This window comes from Plecotus auritus (genome assembly GCF_963455305.1).
Source record: "Plecotus auritus genome assembly, chromosome: X".
Taxonomy (NCBI): Eukaryota; Metazoa; Chordata; class Mammalia; order Chiroptera; family Vespertilionidae; genus Plecotus; species Plecotus auritus.
This window is the reverse complement of record NC_137784.1, coordinates 16,081,244-16,094,446: the sequence shown is the minus strand read 5'-3', so window position 1 is coordinate 16,094,446 and position 13,203 is coordinate 16,081,244. Positions and strand designations below refer to the sequence as shown.

General features: G+C 40.1%; 1 protein-coding gene across 4 annotated transcripts in view; it reads left to right on the top strand.

The window, feature by feature from the left end:
* APOO (apolipoprotein O) overlaps positions 1-13,203 on the top strand; it is a 184,009-nt gene that overhangs the window by 119,418 nt on the left and 51,388 nt on the right. The window contains exon 1 of one of the 4 annotated variants that reach the window (XM_080653610.1): positions 4,389-4,570. The exons of the other annotated variants lie outside the window; for them this stretch is intronic. The gene's annotated coding sequence lies outside the window, so the exon portion shown is untranslated. Of the gene's footprint in view, positions 1-4,388; positions 4,571-13,203 lie in introns of those variants that run through there. 4 annotated transcript variants of the gene reach the window in all.

Below are 13,203 nucleotides of genomic sequence, written 5' to 3'. Positions count from 1 at the left end.
AGACAAGTCACATGACCAACCCCAGAGTCAATGTGGTGGGGGACTACATAAGAGCATGGATATAAGGAGGTGTGGTTCAGTAGGAGCCATTAATTTATTAAGCTACTGTAGCAACAAATCACAATAGTATTAACAGTACCTGTCACCAGTAGAAGTCCAAAACCAATGCAAGTCACAGACTTTTCCACATCACATTACAGTTGTTGCACATGTCATTTATGCTCATCACTACTTCAAAATTACAGTAGTTATAGGACTCACTGTTAGATCTTTTTATTTAATGAGCTAATAAAGAAGCACATAATACTATATCAGATTTTGGGTTTTAAAAAGATTTTTATAACTTGGCAATATAATTAGCGTTTTATGCAGTTAGAAGCATTACTTTGAGAAGGGGTCCATAGGGCTTATCAGACAGCCAAAGAAGTCTGTGGCACAAAAGGGCAAGGAACCCATAGGGACTTCAGGAGAGGCTTCAAAGAGGAGACATTTAAGTTTACTTATGAAAGACTAGGAGTTCCTGAGTTGGATGAGTTGGGGAACATTAGCACTGGTATTCCATTGGGGGCAGTGCCAGGAACTAGTTCTGCTGTGTCAAGGGAAATATAGAGTGAGCTGAAATGATTCAAACATGTAGTTGGAGTAGAAAAGATGCAAGAACCCTTGGAGAATACCAAAATACAAGGAGTAGGCAGAGGTAGAGAGGAGGCCACAGATTTTGGAGAAGCAACTTTGGAGAAGTAGAAGCACAAAACAGTGATGTTTAGAAAATTAAGGGAGGAAAGTTTCGAGAAGGACAGGCTATGCTAGGATACTTTCAGCTGGGAAAACCCAATTGTTTAAATAGTAAGGCAAATTATCTCACAAAGTTCAGAGGAAGGGTGGAATCCTGTGGGTCACACATGTCATCAAGGACCCAGTCTCTTTTCTTGGTTTTCAGCAGTAAGATTGGTTCCCCTATGGTTGCAAGATGACTGTAACACATGCTTTCCCACTCACTAGAGCAAGAGAGAGATGACAAAACTACCATGCTTGGATTATGCTCTTTCTTCAGTGTGATTGGACCAACTTAGATCAGGTATCTTCCCCTGACCTTTAGCGATTGCTAAGGGAATGCTGTGCTCTGATTGGCTTAGACACAGGATCATCTCTGGATAGGGTCACTTTACCTTAATCACACAGGAGAAATGAATTCATGAACACTGTGGTGGGGGGGGAATGGAGACTGGATATGTAACCAACAATGTCCATTGCAGAAAGATAAGCTAATTGAATTTGGAGAAGTGTTCATTGATTTGGGCAATTTGGAAAGCTTTCATGATACATACAGGTTTACTGATGGAAGTGAAAGCTAGATTAATATGGTTGGTGCTTGAGAGATGTATAAATGTGCACAGTGTTTGATAAGCTTGATTGTCAAGCTAGAGGGACATGTTGGGTCAGGATTCTAGAGTTGTCTTGTGGTTGTTGCAGTGTTTAAAGATTTGGCAATGTTTATGGCCGAGGGAGGAATGTGGGGAGGGAGCTTTTACAAAAGAGAATTCCTCAGCTTTAAAAGGAGAGATAATCCCTCCCTCCTGTGAGATGGGAGAAGGATGACAGTGATTGTAGACCAGTGGTTCTCATCTGGATGGCACCACCCCCTCTGCGTACTTGGGTTGTTCTTCACATCTTTAATTTAGTTGTGTTGAACATTTATATACTGAAATATAATTCTTATGAATCTTTCCTTTTTTCCCCCATTATGTTATCATCAAATCAGTCTACTGGTCTCTTTTTTGGACTTAAGTGTGTAAGTGGGTGATTAATTTTATTTAAAGACTAGAGGCCTGGTGCACGAAATTTGTGCACAAGGGGGGTGTGGCCCTCATCCCAGCCTGCACCCTCTCCAATCTGGGACACCTCGGGGGATGTCCATCTGCTGGTCTAGACTGGCAGTCGGACATCCCTCTCACAATCCTGGACTGCTGGCTCCTAATCGCTTACCTGCCTGCCTGCCTGGTCGCCCCTAACTGCCCCCTCCTGCTGGCCTGATCACCCCTAACTGCCCCCTTGCCGGCCTGGTCATCCCCAACTACCCCCCTCTGTCGGCCTGGTTGCCCCCAACTGTCCCCCCCACCGGCCTAGTCACCTCTCACTGCCCCCCCTGCCAGCCTAATTGCCCCCAACTGTCCCTCCCCACCGGCCTGGTTGCCCCCAACTGCACCACCCCCACCGGCCTGGTTGCCCCCAACTGGCCCCCTGCCAGCCTGGTCGCCCCCAACTGCTCCCCCTGCCCGCCTGGTCACCCCTCATAGCCCCCCTGCCGGCCTGGTCACCCCACGCAGCCTGCTTGTTCAGTTGTTTGGTCGTCCCTTGGGCCAGCCCTGGGTGGCTGGACAGCTGCCATCCGAGGCTTGCCTGCACCTCAGGCTGGCCCTGGGCAGCTGGGGGGCTGAGGGGCCTGGGGGACTCCGGAGGCAGGTGTGCAGAGTGGCCGGGCCTGCCCCAGGCGGGGCTGAGGGTACTGGGCGCCGCCATCTTTGAGGGTGTGACAGTCAATTGGCTGTGGGTGTTGCCATGTTTGTGAGGGTGTGTCTGTCAATTAGCATATTCCCTCTTTATTAGATAGGATAGCAAAAGAATTACTTTGCCTAGCCAGCTTGGCTCAGTAGATAGAGTGTTGGCCTGCAGACCGAAGGGGTTTGATTTTGGTCAAGGTCATGTACCTCTTCGGTTGCAAGTTCCTCCCTGGCCCTGGGCCCTGATCGGGGCACCTGCAGGAAACAACCAATCGATGTGTTTCTCTCACATTGATATTTCTCTCTGTCTTCCCCTCTCTCTAAAATCAATGGAAAAAATATCCTTGGGTGAGGATTAAAAAAAATTACTTTAAAAATATTTGTCATAAAATGGTGGTGTTAGGTAGATGTAATAGTTGAGAACCAGCGCTTCTCAAACTGTAATGTGCATGCAACTCTTCTTAAAATGCAGCTTCTGATTCAGTAGGTGGGGGCTCAGATTCTCCATTGAAAAAAAATCCTCACCCGAGGATATCTTTATTGATTTTAAAGAGAGAGAGAGAGAGAGAGAGAGAGAGAGAGAGAGAGAGAGAGAGATCGATTGGTTGCCTCCGTATGGGCCCCAACTGGGACCAAATCTGCAACCTATCTATGTGCCCTGACTGGGAATCGAACCCAAGACCCAGCCAGGGCAGATTCTTCATTTTAAGCAAGCTCCTGGGTGATATAGAGGCTGCTGGTCCCCCATCATACTTTAAATAGCAAGAACTGAGGCAACTTGGTAGATGAATGGTTTCTTGTGTTTTCAAGATGAGTAATTTTATGACTGTTGTGGGATTTGGAAGAGCACTGACCAAGGAACAAAAGAGATAAGTGAGAGGCTGAGAGCTGCTAGGGCAGGTGTATCATGATTGTAGCCCAGGAGTGGGGACAGAGCAAACAGTAGAATTGATTTGGGTTTGGGCGTTATCAGTTTGGGTCTCCTAGGACCTGAGGGCAAAGGAGTTGATAGTATAGGTGTTGGTGGAAAAAGTACAGTGTGTGACTAGTTACATGCATATACAATTAAATATTTGAACTGGAACCGGTTTTGATCTAGCTGTTCATCTTTAGGCCAGCAGAGGGCACTGGTGGATTATAAAACACATTTGAAAGGCTGCCCAGTAGTTGCATTTTATTGCAAGAAGCAGCTTTTCAGGGTGACTTCAGGAAGCTTGAATATGGAATACATACACCCAATCCCCAGATTCACATTACTAGATTTCATTCATTACACAAATGCTTATCATGGTCCACCTATATGAGCTGGGCACTGTGCTGTACCCTGGCGGGTACAAATGAAAAGACCCACTTCTTACCTAGGAGTCTCCAAATTTGGCCACACATCATAATTAGTCAAGAGACAAATAGTTTCCAGGGCCCTGGCCACAGATCGTATTTAGTTTATAAGTGAGGTCCAGGAATCTCTCTCTAGTTTTGAAACAACAAAAATCCCCAAGTGACTGTGAAACTATCATTTCAGGATCTCACAATGCTATTAGCAGCACAACATAAACAGTCCATTTTTATGCAGTGGGGTAAGTGCTCGAATGTAAAAGTGTTGGGGAAATGTAGAGAGCAGTGGATCTCAATCTTGACTGCACATTAGAACCACCTGGGGGGGGGGGCTTCTGTAAGTCTCGTTGCCCCAGTTGCACCCAGACCAATGCCATTAGAATCTCTAGGGTTGGGATCCAGGCATCTAGGTTTTAGACCTGCAGCCAACTTTGAGAACCACTGACTTATGGAGCAAGCACCAACAGGGGGCATCAGGAGACTTTGTAGAGGAGACTGTGCTTGCGTTGACCTTTGAAGCTGGACAGACAAGGTTGAAAGAACCTGCCAAGTAGAGCAGAAAAGTGCTCCCAAGGACACAGAAGTGAGAATTCAGCGGAACTGTGGGCAAGATACCAAAGTTCTCTGTAGCTGTGTCCTCATCGGTAAAACACGATGAGACTAGCACCAACCTCAAATTGTTATGTGGATTAAATGAACTCAGACCTAAAGCTTAGCATGGTGCTTGGTACAAAGTAAGTCTCCATAAATGTGAGCTTTTAGTAACTTTTAATTGGCCTCTTAACTTTTGATTGGCTGTAGGAGGTTGCCACAGCATTTTTTTCCCTTTTTATTTACAGTAGTGTTATGGTGGTACGTGTTCTTGATGCTTTCCGAAAGTATTTATTCAAAACTTGGTAGTTGAATGGATGTGGCAGAGGAGAGAGAAGAATTTTCAAGCTTTTGGTTTGGAAAATTCAGTGGCTGTTAGAACCATTGAAATGGGAAAGTGGAAGGCCAAGTTTGGTTTGGGGGAAGATGATAATTTGATTTTGAAGAGGTTGGGCTTATTAAAATATCTGTGGACAGTAAGAGGTGAGTTTCAGTTGGCATGGAACCCAAAGGTATGGAGTTTTCACGAGAGAGATGTGGGCTGGAGATGGGAGAATCCTCAGACGTTTCGACTCGAGAAGAGGAAATATAGTGAAAGCTGGTCTATATCAGTTCCTTCGGTAAGGACAGAGATGTGACTTGTACTCAGAGCACTATTCAAAGGAACCTGAGGTGACCATGTTTTGGGCTGTAGAGCATTAATTATTACCTCACATATTCTTTGTGGCTGTTTGGTCTTTACTATATATATATATATATATATATATATATATATATATATATATATTTATATTTCTTTATTGATTTCAGAGAGGAAGGGAGAGGGAGAGAGAGATAGAAACATCAATGATGAGAGAGAATCATTGATCAGCTGCCTCCTGCACGCCCCTACTGGGGATCAAGCCCACAACCCGGGCATGTGCCCTTGACCAGAATCGAACCTGGGACCCTTCAGTCCGCAGGCTGACGCTCTATCCACTGAGCCAAACCGGCTAGGGCTAAAAATATATATTTTTATTGATTTCAGAGAGTAAGGGAGAGGGAGAGAGAGAGAGAGAGAAACATCAGTCATGAGAGAGAATCATTGATCGGCTGCCTGCTCCACGTCCCAACCTGGGGATCGAGCCTGCAGCCCAGGCATGTGCCCTGACCAGGAATCGAACCATGACCTCCTGGTTCATAGGTCCGACGCTCAACCACTGAGCATGCTGGGTGGGCCTGTTTGGTCTTGATGTAAATGCCTTTATTGCCTATCTTACTTTCTGAAATTAATTTCCTTACCATGAATAATATGTTACTGGTACAAACTGAGGGGAGAATTACACTGCTAAATGGAAAGGAAAATCATCTGTAAACTGGAAAAGAAATACTATAACTTCATTTTACTTGAATATTATTTTAAATGCCACATATTGTGGAAGATAATATAGATTCCTCCCTTACAATTTAAGCACCTCTGAGGCAATTCTCCATGAGGAATTCTAGTGAATACATTTTTACTCACATAAATACCTATTTATGTGAAGAACTAATTGGCTGTTTTTTCCTTTTTACCCTTCAAAGATGTTGGGCGGTAGATCACAAAGAAGAAAAAACAGTTGTAGTGTTTCTGGTTTCTAACTGAGTGACCTTAATGAGGTTTCTTTATCTCGGAGTCTCTTTATCAAGGTACTGTGGGGACAATAATATGCCTCTCCATGTCACACAGGATATTTGGGAGGTTCAAATGAGATAATGTATGTGAAAATCACAGTAAACTACAAAGCACAATATGAATGTAAAGTATTTTCAGTTCCTGCAGCACACCTGTCCACTGAAGTGATCTAGAGTTTCAGGTTAGCACTGTGGACTTAGGACTGTATAAAGTAGACCAGCCCTGGCCAGTGTGGCTCAGTTGGCTGGAGCTTCATCATCCTGTATACCAAAGGGTCTTGGGTTTGATTCCCAGTCAGGGAAGTTGTGGTTTGATCCCTCGTTGGAGCACATGCAGGAGGCAACCGACTATGTTTCTCTCTCTGTCTCTGTCTCTATCTCTGTCTCTTTCTTTCCCTTTCTCTATTCCTCACTCCCTCCCTTCCCCTCCTTCCCTCCCCCTTCCTCTCTCTAAAACTCAATTAAAGAAATAATAAAGTCTTTGAACATCCCCCTTTAAAAAAATGTTGATCAGACTTGGATAAATTTACTTCTCATTTGGAACTGACTTCTGCTTAGGCCACTGTAACACACTCTTCCATCTACTTTTAAAATGCAATTAGCCTCTCACGTGCAGCTAACACTGGAAGAGGATACAGAAGTAGATGAATTATACCTTAAAAGAATGGGGGGGGGCAGAGACAAAATGGAGAACAGTAGATAATACCCTAGATATTTTTGATAAATGAATTTATTACCTCATGAGACCTATGCGTATTTGTAGACTTTTATGATATAAAGGTTTAATTTATAATCTGTATGTATATGTGCTCCACACCCATGTCCTTTCTAGACTAAACTGGAACTTCTTAGAGGCTAGGAAATGAATTTTGATATTTGTTTGTGTGGTACATTTAAAATTAACTGCAAGTAATTAGATTTATAAGAAATCTCTAAAAAAACCCTCTATAGCAAATATATGTATCTATTTCAGAAATTTGAGAGTTATTTGTAATATGACAGGAAGGTACCAAAAGGTTTTTTAAAGTGAAAGGATTAAAAGAGTTTATATCAGTTGATTTTTCTGCAGTAATGCTTAAGTGGAATTTTAGAGTTAGTGCATATAACATGAAACTAGGCAGATATTTTCAGGGGAAATCTCAGTCTAAAGATAAATCTTTGAACTTGGAAGTTATTTTTTTTGCTGATTTTTTCATAATTTTTGCATGGCCTCATGCCAGTTTTATTAGAAAGCTTGAACAGTACCAATTTCTGCCTCCTGCATACCCCCCACTGGAGATGAAACCCACAACCCACACATGTGCCCTGACTGGGAATCGAACCGTGACCTCCTGGTTCATAGGTCGGTGCTCAACCACTGAGTCACGCCTGCCAGGCTTAATGTAGTGGGTTTTAAAACTTGTGTCCATTGTACACAAAAACTTGTATATGCAAGAATTTAGTGGAAGGGTTGCAGGGTTTTCAATATGCTGAGAGCCTGTAACTTTGAATATTAAGCTGTATCTTCATGATAATAGCATTACAGATAGTACAGTTGTATTTTGAATGAATATTGTCTTAAAGGCACTTTAAATACAGTCACCCTTTGTTTGTCTACTTCGTTCTGACTTGCTGAAGCAATGTAATGTGTTTTATTCAGAGCCCACACTGGCTCCAACTTAAGGATGTCTTTAGTTGGGTGAGGATGAGGAGCCTTCTGTGGGAGCTAGAGATAGAGTCACAAGTGCATGTTCATTGCTTTAACGGGAGGGATACCCAGTGGTCTCTTTTTTTTCAGATATGTCTATTTATTCCTTTGGTCTTTTAAAATAGGATATATGAAAATAACAAGGTACATTTTTCTTTTTCCCCCATTCCACAAATGTCAGTCCTTTCTAAATAACAGCCTGTTTCCTTTATGTTGAAATGAACCTCCTCTTCCACTAGAGGGGCTGCTTCACGTGTTGCATTATGAAACGGGATAAACTGATGAGTAAAGTAAGCACCAAGCAATAGGGGGACTCCAACAAGTTTACTTAAATCCTCTGATGATGGCTTACCTCACTTGGCTAATATTTATTCTGAGCCGGCTTATGAAGTCACATCATTTGGGAGCACTGTTAAAAATTGTTGTAACCAAAGGACTTGTATGCATTCATATTAGCATAACCAATGGACACAGACACTGGGGTGGTGGGGGCTTACCCGGGGTGGGAATGGCTGGGGGGGGTGTCAATCAGGGCAAAAGGAGACATATGTAAAACTTTAGACAATAAAAAATAAATAAATAAATTGTTACTGAACCTCTAAAAAATTGTTGTATATAGTACAAATACTGACTTTTCTAGTTTTTGTTCCTATTTTATTTTTAAATTATTTTTCTTTTTAAAAAATTATCTTTATTGTTGAAAGTATTGTGATTGTCCCCCCTTCCCCCCCACTGACCCCCTCCACCCTGCTCCCACCAAGGTATTGTCTATGTCCATGGGTTATGCATATAAGTTCTTATTTTAGCAGTAAGTTTCATTATGAATCCAGATTATTGTAGCTGAATTGAGCCTTGCACATGATTTTTTTTTTTTCAAAAAAAAATTTTAGGTTTTCTTTTCCTTAAAGATGAAAAGCCAGTCACTATCTGAGATGAGGTGGAAGGCAGTTGTGGCCAGTGAATTTGGCATTCTCTGTGCACACAGCGGCCTGTTAGGAAACGAAACCTATTAGGAAACGTTCTCTGTACACACAGTGATCTCTTAGGAAAGAACCCTAGATAGACTTTACTTTGACAAGAATAGCTCTTCCTCTTAGAAAATGTAGATTTTTTTTTTTAGTTGCTTGAAAATATAGAAGCATTCGAAAGGCAAGCCTTGAAGTAAATGTTCCCTTGTGATTTTTTTTCCTACCTATGTTCCCTTAACTCAGAAAAGAATAAGTGGATTTTGGGATGCCATTCCTATATATGTACACACACACACATACATATATACACACACACATATACATACACACACATATATATACATATATATGCACACACATATATATACATATGTATGTGTATATATATGTATATATATATGTGTGTGTGTGTGTGTGTATATATATATATTTGAGATTTAGGTAAGCAGTGGTAAACTTTTGTCTGAATGAGGAAGTTCAAAAATATTTGAAACATGGTACATTACATGTCATCTGTGTTCCAATTGTGTGAAGCCAGTGCAGCCTAACCAGATGACTCAAAATCTGTCTGAAGAAATAATTATCTCATTCTTTGCCCCTGAGGTTTCTTCCTGTTTATCAGACAACTTTATGACTTCTCTTTGTGAATTTAATAAAATCTGATAAGTATTTTTAATGAGTAGGAAGTGGAATAATTACAGATGAAACATTGCTTTGCGGACCTAATTTTGTGATGAATTCTGCTTTCTAAAGATAAAATAGAAGTTGGTTTTCTGTAAGAAAAAGGTAAATGTTAATCTTGAAAACAGCCTCATTTTTTTTCATCAATCATCTCTAGATCACAGTGTATTTATAGTGGATGAGAAAGAACTAGGGAATATCCATTACTCTAGTACAGAATTGAAAGTTTGTCATAAAATACTTCCGTGTTTGTCATAGTTAGAAGACAGTTCTTTTTGTTGGTTCAAGTCTGAACTCTTTAAATGTTGGTTTCATAATCCCTTCACTGTGGAACAGATTGAAGTGATTGTGGTTTGTATTGTTGTTGAAGTATAAGTGCACCCAAATGTATACATTCAAATGAGTGTCCATTAAAACAGTTGTTTTGAGAGGACAGATTTAATTATTCTGTCAATATATTTCTTCCAAACACACTGTCACTGATCAATATAATTATTCCAAAAATATCATCACTTATCAAAACATTTTTCCCATCTTCTTTTGGTGTTATTGTCATACTTTGTGGTAAATTCTTTTCTTTTAACCCTCACCCGAGGATATTTTTCCATTGATTTTTAGAGAGAGTGTGAGAGAGAGGGAAAGACAGAGAGAAATATCAATGTGAGAGAAACACAGCAGTTGGTTGCCTCCTGCACACCCCCCACCAGGGCCCAGGTGGGGGAGGAGCCTGCAACCAAGGGACGTGCCCTTGAGTTGAATGGAACCCAGGACCCTTCTGTCCGCAGGCTGATGCTCTATCCACTGAGCCAAACCATCTAGGGCGTAAATTCTTTATAATATCTTCAGGAGCCAGCCATTTTTGTTTTTTGCATAACACAACACAAATCAATATTTATTGTAAAAACTTAAGGAAATATAGTCTCATTTTTACTCATTTCTCGGCATACTTTTATATTATACCCTCAGTTGGACATTTTTTTAAAACCTCACAATTCCCCCCTCCTTTTTAAACAAATACCATTTTCTCATTTTTATTTCAAATATATTGAGACAGATTTACTTATAAGCTGAAAATTTGATCTGAAGGCATTTAGAAATAGAAACCATATTTGATCAGATATTGAAAGTAAATTTTTTTTTTACAAATTAGTTATATAAATACTTGCAATAAGTTTGACTCAATATATGATCTATCAAGATTCCTACTTTGAAGAAAAAATACTTTTTTTTTGAGGGGGCATACTGTTTATTTTTCTTTCTGGCTGCGTTGATTTTTTTTCTTTTTTACCATCTTAACCATTTTTTTTTTTAGTTCCATATACTTTTTATTGTGCTAAAAACTTACATAACATAAGATTTACCATCTTGGTCATTTTAAGTGTACAGTTCAATAGTGTTAACTATATTTACATTGATGTAGAAAAGAGCTCCAGAACTTTTTCATCTTGCCAAACTGAAACTCTATACTCATAAAACAACTCCCATTTCCTCCTTCCCCCAGCTCCTGGTAACCACCATTTACTTCCTGTTTCTATGAATTTTACTATATTAAATACCTCATGTAGATGAAACGATACAGTATTTTGTCTTTTGTGGCTGGCTTCTTCACTTAGCATAATGTCCTCAAGGTTCTAATATTCCATTGTATATATATACCACATTTTCTTTACCTGTTCATCTTTCTGTGGACACTTGGGTTGCTTCCCCCCCTTTTTTAGTCCTCACCTGAGGATATATTTTTATTGATTTTAGAGAGAGAATGAAGGAGGGGGGAGAGAGAGAAACATCTATGTGAGAGAGAAACATGGATCTGTTGCCTCCTGAATCCACCATATAGGTATGTGCCCTGACCTAGAATTGAATCCACAACCTTTTGGTGTATGGGCTGACGCTCAACCAACTGAGTCTTAACTTTGGAAACCGGCCAGGGCTTGCTTCTACTTTTTGGCTATTGTAAATAATGTTGCTATGAACATGGATGTGCAAATATGTCCTCGAGACCCTGCTTTCAATTCTTTTGGATAAATACCCAGAAGTGGAATTGCTGGATCATATGGTAATTTTATTTTTACTTTTTTGAGGAAGCTCCATGCTGTTTTCCTTAGTGGCTGCATTTTACAGCCCCACCAATAGTGCACGAGAGTTCCAGTTTCTATTCTTGCCAACACTTGTTATTTTCTGTGTGTGATTTTTTAAGTATATATTTTTATTGATTTCAAAGAGGAAGGGAGAGGGAGAGAGAGATAGAAACATCAATGATGAGAGAGAATCATGTTGCCTCCTGCACATCCCACAATGGGAATTGAGACCGGGCATGTGCCTCGACCGGGAATCCAACTGTGACCTCCAGGTTCATAGGTCAACACCTAGCCACTGAGCCATGCCAGCCAGGCTGTTTTTTTGTTTTGTTTTGTTTTGTTTTATAGTGACCATCCTAAGGGATGTGAGGTGAGAAAGTACCTATTTAAAAATGGTATAAGTAATACTGAAATAACTTTTCTTTGAAAAAAATCAAAACAGTGCAGTTAAGGTAATTATCAGGTTTCCATTGTCCGCTTCCCTCTAACCCCCTTCTCAGAGAAAGCCTGTTACCAGTTTGGCATGTGGCCCTCCAGATTAGACAGGATTTTTACATAAAATGTAGGTACTGTACTGAATGCTCCTTTTGAGGGTGAGGGCAAATTATTTTGGTGTATCAAGAATATGGACTCATTTAGTTTCTCTATTTTTAATTCAATTTAAGACACATTACTAACAATGTAGCCTGATTTGGACATAATTGCTGATTGTTTGAATCATTTTTTTACCCTAAATTCTTTCACATAGTTTATTTTTGTTTTATGTTCTTTTTTAGAACAAGAATAAATTCAACTATATAGTTAGTTTTCAAAGACCTTTTAAAAAACAAATCCATTTCAGATTTTTACTTATTAAATAACTGAAAAGAATCAGATTAAAAGCATTTTGTTTTTACATGAAAAATGCTTTCACATGGAAATTATTGCAGAAAAGGTTGATTGAAGATCAGAGAACCAGTGTAACATGGTGGGTGATACATAATTGTGCCTCATTTCCTATAAATAGGGGAATATCTAATATTAAATGGCATTTATTTTATTCTTATTTTTATTTTTAATATATTTTATTGATGTTTTACAGAGAGGAAGGGAAAGGGATAGAGAGTTAGAAACATCGATGAGAGAGAAACATCGATCAGCTACCTCCTGCACACTCCCTACTGGGTATGTGCCCGCAACCAAGTTACATGCCCTTGACGGGAATCGAACCTGGGGCCCTTCAGTCCACAGGCTGACGCTCTATCCACCAAGCCAAACCAGTTAGGGCAAATGGCATTTATTTTAAAATGTCCCTAAATACATTTATTTTTCAAAGTGATAGATATAAAAATGATCTTTTGCAATAACTTTGGAAACAGCTGTACATTTTAATGTACAGGTTTTATAAGAGCTAAAATGCAATAATTAAAGCATTAGATTGCTCTGGCCCGGTAGCTCAGTTAGTTGAGCGTCATCCCATACACCAAAAGGTTGTGGGTTCGATTCCCATTCAGGGCACATACCTAGGTTGCAGGTTCGATCCCAGGTTGGGGCTCATACAGAAGGCAGCTGATTGATGTTTCTCTCTTTCTGTCTCTCCCCCTCCCTCCTTCCCTCTCTCTCTAAAATTTAATGAAAATTTAATAAAAGTATATCCTTAAGTGAGAATTTTTAAAAAGGCATTAGATTTATTAATGCAGTTTTTGATACCAAATTATTTTGAGTGGATT